Below are 7,013 nucleotides of genomic sequence, written 5' to 3'. Positions count from 1 at the left end.
TCTATCTATTGTTGGCCCAAAATGGGCAACGATGAGACCAAATGAACTTCTGGGACACAGGGTGAGGGTGAGAGGGGCATTTCAGGGAAGAAAGGATAATGACTTGCAAAATGTTTTAATTCATCCTCTCCATCATGCAAGTGCCATTCATTCATTGATTCACTTGTCAAAATCAGCTAGCCAGCAGGGCAGTGGTGGCATATGCCTTTAATCCCAGCATTTGGAAGGCAGAGGCAGGCAGATTGCTGAGTTTGAGCCAGCCTGGTCTACAGAGTGAATTCCAGGACTGCCAGGGCTACACAGAGAAACCCTGTCTTGAAAAACCAAAAACCAAAAAAAAAAAAAAAAAAAAAAAAAAAAATTTCAGCTAGCCAAGCACCCTTTCTTTTTACCTGAGGGTCAGATGGATGGGAGACTAGAACCGCTGCTACATATGCAGCACCTCCACCTAGAGGAAGAGGGATTCAGACAGGCCAGTTTCTCATCTGAACTCATCTGGAAACAGAGCCTAGGAACATAATTGTATCTGAAGATATTTGAAGTTCCAAGGAGATGGCTGGGCCAATGGTCTAAGTTTTTAACACTGAGACAGGGTTTTCCATTCCAGGCCCTAATTAATCCTCCCATGAGGTGAAAGGGCTGATCCTCAGGGTGGGCAGTGGTAGGGCATCAAGGTGGTAACTGAGCAGAGGATGGAGAGGCAGCAAGCTTGGGAGGAAGGTCCCATCTTCCCCAGGTTTGTCAGGTATAAAGGATCTAGGATCCAGGGGCTATTCTCCCAGCTCTAGGATCCAGGGGCTATTCTCCCAGCTCTAGGATCCAGGGACTATTCTCCCAGCTCTAGGATCCAGGGGCTATTCTCCCAGCTCTAGGATCCAGGGGCTATTCTCCCAGCTCTAGGATCCAGGGGCTATTCTCCCAGCTCTAGGATCCAGGGGCTATTCTCTCAGTTCTCTGAACAACTTCACCAGAACTTCCTTCCCCTATTTTGCAGATTAGAGGTTCAGGGAGGTTGAGTAAGGTCACCCAAAAGTACACTGCTGCTGGGAATCCACCCGTGGGCTGGTTCTCTTTAAATTTCCTCATTTAATTCTGCCAGCATCCCAGGAGGCGGACTGCATTATCTTTATTCTGCTGATGAGGAAAACAAACCTGATTCTTGATAGCTACTGGGAGCATGAAGCTACTGGGAACATGCAGCTCACGTGGGGGCACACAGATATGGGGAGAACAAACTACAGGGAGCTACAGAGAGCACTCTGCTATGGGGAGCACAGAGCTCACATGGGAGCACTCAGCTCCTGAGAGCATGCAGCTATAGGGAGCATGTTCCTCACCTTAAAGCATGCAGCTATGGTGAGGCCACAACTATGGGGAACACACAAGTCTAAGGAACATGCAGCTACAAGGAGCATACAGCTCACAGGAGCACATGAATCTTGAAGGTACGCCAGCTTTGAGGAGCACACAGCTCAGCTGGGAGCACTCAGCTCCTGAAAGCATGCAGCTAAGGAAAGCCCTCAGTTCTGGAGAACAAACAGGTCCTTGGAAGCATGCAGTATGGGAAACACACAGCTCCTGGAAGCATGCAGCTATGGAAAGCACACAGACTCACCTAAATAATGACCAAAGGCCTTGCAGCCTGGGACCCAAACCCAAGCTTCATTCCCAGCAGTCAGGACTGCAGAGAGTCCACACTAATTACTGTGTTTCCTATCCTCTATCTCTCACATAGCCCCGCTGCTGATCCTTCCATCTACATAGTGCCCTGAGCCTCATTCTTCATCCAGATCTCTTCCCACACTCAAAGCCTGCTCGAGAGCACTCAAGGCCCATTGTACCTGAAATGTCTAGATGTATGGGAAGAGGGGATGAACCCAGAGGGATGGCCAAACTGAATGATGACACATAGAATTCCTTCCTGTCTTTCTACTTGTCCTTATGTTTGAAATCTCCCACAAGAAGTATTTTTAATGTCAGGCTTGATAGCAGATGTCTGTAATCCCAGCACAAGGGACGCTCGGGAAGGAGGAGTGCCACAATTTCTAAGCTAGCCTGGACTACATAGTGAATTCATGGCCAACCTGGATTACAAAGTGAATCCCTGTCTCCAAAAACACAATTAGGGGTCTAGAAAGATGGTTTGGTGGTTAAGAAAGCATATGGCTCTTGCAGAGGACTGGACTTTGACACAAGGGGCAGACTGCAATTCAGATTGGGGCAGCCCTGGTGTTTTCAGTGATAACTCTCTAACACACACTTGCTTTCAGCTTCCTTTTTCAAGATGAACAGGAATTGCTGTGGGCTGGTGACTTGAGGACAAGACAATCCGGAAGGTACCAAGGCAGATCTTCCCAGGAAGGTCTCCAGTTCCTGGATCTTCAGGCTTCTCTCCTCAGGTGCCCTGGCTATCCCCTGTACATGGTTCACTGCCCACAGCTGGCACTCTGCTTGTCTATCCTGCCTCCAGGCTGTGGGCCATCAGAGTCATTTCTTCCCTGCCAGCCATTCATATTCACAGAACCTGAGCACTCTGGAGGCTGAACACAGAGACTGGGCAGGAAACAAGGTTCTCTGGACTACTGGTGTAAGACTTAGCTCTAGAATCAAACTAGAGACTTTCCTTTGGCCCCATATTCGGACACTTGGGCTTGTTGGTAAGGAATGTAGAAGGTAAACTCTTCAGCTAGGTCCTTATAGAGCCTCCATCTGTGGGAGGGCAGCAAATGGTCTTTCCTTCCCCTGAACCCTGCCTCCAGCACCACGCTGCTTCTTCCCTTTGCTCACTTCCTATTCTGTTTTCGTGTACCCACTAAAGCAGAATTTAGGGTGCCTCCTCTGGCCATTCTGCTCAGTTTTGTTTTTTAATCATTTCTGTTGCTGTTGTTACAATTAGTGTGTGTGTGTGTGTGTGTGTGTGTGTGTGTGTGTGTGTGCGTGTGTTGTGTGTGTGTAAAAGACTGCAGGCCTGCTGCAGTGCACATGCAACAATCAGAAGACAACTTGCCCAAGTCAGCTCTCTACATCCACCATGTAGGTCCTCAGGATCAAACTCAGGTTATAGAGTTTTTCTGAATAATCCTGGCTATCCTGGAACTCACTCTGTAGACCAGGCTGGCTTTGAACTCAGAGATCCACCTGCCTCTGGCTCCACAGTGCAGTGATTAAAGGCATATGCAATTACTGCCTGGCTACTGTTTTTTTTATTTACTTATTATATGTAAGTACACTGTAGCTATGTTCAGACACACCAGAAGAGAGCATCCGATCTCATTACAGATGATTGTGAGCCACCATGTGGTTGCTGGAATTTGAACTCAGGACCTTCAGAAGAGCAATCAGTGCTCTTAACCACTGAGCCATCTCTCCAGCCTGCCTGGCTACTTTTTACTCTTTTAGGTGTATTTATTTTATGTGTTTGAGTGTTTTGGCTGCATGTGTATATGCACTAAGTGCCTGGTGCCAACAGAATCAGAAGGCAGCTTTCTTCTGAAACTGGAGTTATGGATGGTTGTGAGCCACCCTGTGAGTGCTGGGAACCTAGCCCAGGTCCTCTGCAAGAGCAACTAGTGTTCTTAACTTTTGAGCCATTCTTCAGCCTCTTGATTGGTTTTTGATTGTAGTTTGAAGAGCCAGGCATGAAGAAGTATTTTCTTAGTGGACCCTTCATTTTGTTGGCTGTGTCAGCTTAAAAGTGGGTACTTGCAGGGTGCCAGGCAGTGGAAGCATGCAAAAAAACAAAAAACAAAAAAAAACCAAAAAAACAAAAACAAAAACAAAACAAAACAAAACAAAACAAAAAAAAAACCCAGAGACACACAGAAATAAAAAGAATTCCGGAGATACCTTATTGATAAAGAACTGCAGATCAGAGCGGAGCTGGTATTGGCTGTTGAAATGTAGTGTGGCTGGGTGGCATTCTGAGTGCTCACTCCAGGTTTCTAAACATGTCTCTCATAGCTTTATAGTCTGTCCCTAGTGCCTCCAAAAGTCCAAAAGGGCTGTGGAACATACCAGGGTCCATAGTAGAAGTGGCTGATACAAGATGTACCCACTTACAAGGTCACATTTATTTCTGCCTCATTGAAAGGCCAACTGAGGCTCAGAAAGGTCACAGTACCAAAAAGTGGCAGTCCTGGGGCCAAGTCCAGGACAGTGTGACCCCCGAGTTAAGGCTCTCATGCAGACAATCTACTCCCTAGTATTAAGGTAGTCTACCTACTGAGCCCCTACTTCCTCTTCACTAGAAGAAGGTGGTCACATGGGCAAAGGAGTCAGGGAGGGAGACTATTCCCTGGATTGTCCCAGACATGCCTGAACTAAAAGGAAGCAGGAAAGGTCCCGATGGCTGATGACGGCTCTGTCTCTCATTACACTTGGTACTGGCAATGGTTGCTGTTACTTTGAAGGTCCATACCGGCCTGTCTTTAGCACAGTGGGCCCATGCCTGCCCACCTACATGCACTCAGGCCCTCAGGAGGAACCCCGAAAGCCCACCTTGGGTACAGGGCTTGGGGTTCTTCAGTGGGCTCTACCATGCCTAATCCCAAATATTTTCCAAGCATGGTCAAAGGCACTGAATACAGAACTATGCACCCCTAACAGCAGGCTCTGGATCACAGCAGGTGCTTTGTCCTTTGAAGTTCCAGGTTTATATCTTCTCAGCTGAGTCCTGCCACATAAAACAAAACATGACTCCTGTGTCTAAGCCTTCCAGTCACATGCCTAGAAGCCCTGGATCCCCTGCCTGACACCCCTTCTCTACCACCTTTCCATTTGCCAACTTCCTCTCCTTTCTCTCCACCTCCCTTACCTTCCATCCCTTCTGTTCCCTAGCTCTAACCAGTTCTAACCCACAGCACTAATGCCAACACAGATGGGGTGGTACCCCTATTGCTTGCCAGGCACTCTGGGTATCTTTAATAGCACCATCTCTGTCCCCATTTTACAGATGTGGCACTTGAGGTACTAAGAGGCTTAGTAACTTGCCAAGATTGCTGCATCTGTGGTGGTAGAGTAGGGTTCAAGAATGTGGCTGCGGGCTGGAGAGATGGCACAGCAGTTAAGAGCACTGACTGCTCTTCCAGAGGTCCTGAGTTCAATTCCCAGCAACCACATGGTGGCTCACAACCATTTGCAAAGGTATCTGATGCCCTCTTCTGGTGTGTCTGAAGACACCTACAGTGAGTGTACTTATGTATAATAAATAAATATATCTTAAAAAAAAAAAAAAAAAGAATGTGGCCTGGCTCCCTCCTGCCACACGAACAGTCCCAGTCCCAGCCCAGTGCCACAGGCAACTGTGGACAGCCAACAAGGCATATGATCTGTTGTTGAGGGCTGGTCTTCCTGGGCTGAGCCAGCTCTGGTTGCTCCTCTCACTGGCTCCAGCCTGCCTCTAGGCCACAGACCTTCTACCTCCTGCCCTGTGGATATTTCAAAGTAGTGGCTTTGTCCTCTGAACAGTCATACCTGCAAGCTGAGCAGTGTGATTCCTCTTCTCACCTCTTTGCAGGCATTGTCATCCTCTGCACAAGCCCTCTCCCTTTGCTCTCCTGGGCAGGGCCCTTTGGACCCAGGCTCCTATGCCACCGCCTCTTGCTCCTGCTCAATGCCAGACTCTGGGGTTACCTAGATTACAAACAAGACAGTCTGGCTGTCTCCACTGAAGCATGAGCTTCTATACTCTAAGAGTATTCTGGGCTTAAAGTAGGCCATCCCACATGGCCCTGAGTGGACTGTAAGGTTCTGAAAGTAGTGTCATACAGCATGTCTGGCCATGTCCAGTACCATGGAGACACAGTTAAAAATCTTCACTCTGCCCCTGAGCCTACAGCATGTATGAAATAGTCAGTCCTGAGCTACAGCCACTGAAAGTCATTGAGGATCAGGTAGAAGCTAGGGTCTGGGAGAGCATCTTGATAGCATGCATTCCCCTTCTGCATGCTTCTCCAAAAGGCCTTGGCCAGCCTCCCAGCCCTGAGGCCCCTGCCCTGGCTCAGGTCTGTCTCCAAGATCTACAGTTCCTGAGAGTTTCTGCAAGTCCATTACCACCAATTCAAGGGTTCTGACATGATATGAGGGAAGCCCAGGGACATGACAGGCCCCATTGCACGCTGTATTAACATTTCAGAAATGCTATCTGTGGGGATTAAGACTAGGAACAACTGTGAAAACCTGCCAGTGGCCCCTAGCAACATGTAGGTCCAGGTGAGCCTCCCTTTCATGATGGTTAATATTGTCCACCTGACAGGATCTGGCATCACTAAGATTCCAACTAAGAGACAAACTTCTAGATATGTCTGTGAGGGGATTTCTAGACTGGGGTAGTTGAGGTGGAAATATGCACCCTAATATAGGTTGTATAACTGCATTGTCCAGAGTTCGGAGTTGAATAAAATGGAGAGAGACCCTGTACAGCAGACAACTTCCTGAACAAAACACAAATAGCTCAGGCTCTAAGATCAACAATTGACAAATGGGACCTCATAAAACTGAAAAGCTTCTGTAAGGCGAACGACACCGTCAATAGAACAAAATGGCAGCATATAGATTGGAAAAGGATCTTCATGAACTCTACATCTGACAGAAGGCTCATATCCAAAATATATAAAGAACTCAAGACGTTAAACACCAACAAACCAAATAACTGATGTTAAAAAAAAATGGGGTACAGAGCTAAACAGAATTCTCAATGGAGAAATACTGAATGGCCGAGTAGCACTTAAAGAAATGTTCAATGTCCTTAGTCATCAGGGAAATGCAAATGGAAGGAGGGAGAGAAGAAAGGAAAGGAAAGGAAAGGAAAGGAAGAAAGAAAAAAGGAAAAGGAAAGAAGAGAAGGAAAAAGAAGAGAAAAAAGAAAAGAAAAGAAAGCTGGCAAACACAGAAGTGGATGCTCACAGTCAGCTATTGGATGGATCACAGGGCTCCCAATGGAGAAGCTAGAGAAGGTACCCAAGGAGCTAAAGGGATCTGCAACCCTATAGTTGGAACAACATGATGAACTAACC

This window comes from Mus caroli, chromosome 8 (assembly GCF_900094665.2).
Source record: "Mus caroli chromosome 8, CAROLI_EIJ_v1.1, whole genome shotgun sequence".
NCBI lineage: Eukaryota > Metazoa > Chordata > Mammalia > Rodentia > Muridae > Mus > Mus caroli.
The sequence above is the reverse complement of the archived record's forward strand: the minus strand, read 5'-3'. Positions refer to the sequence as shown.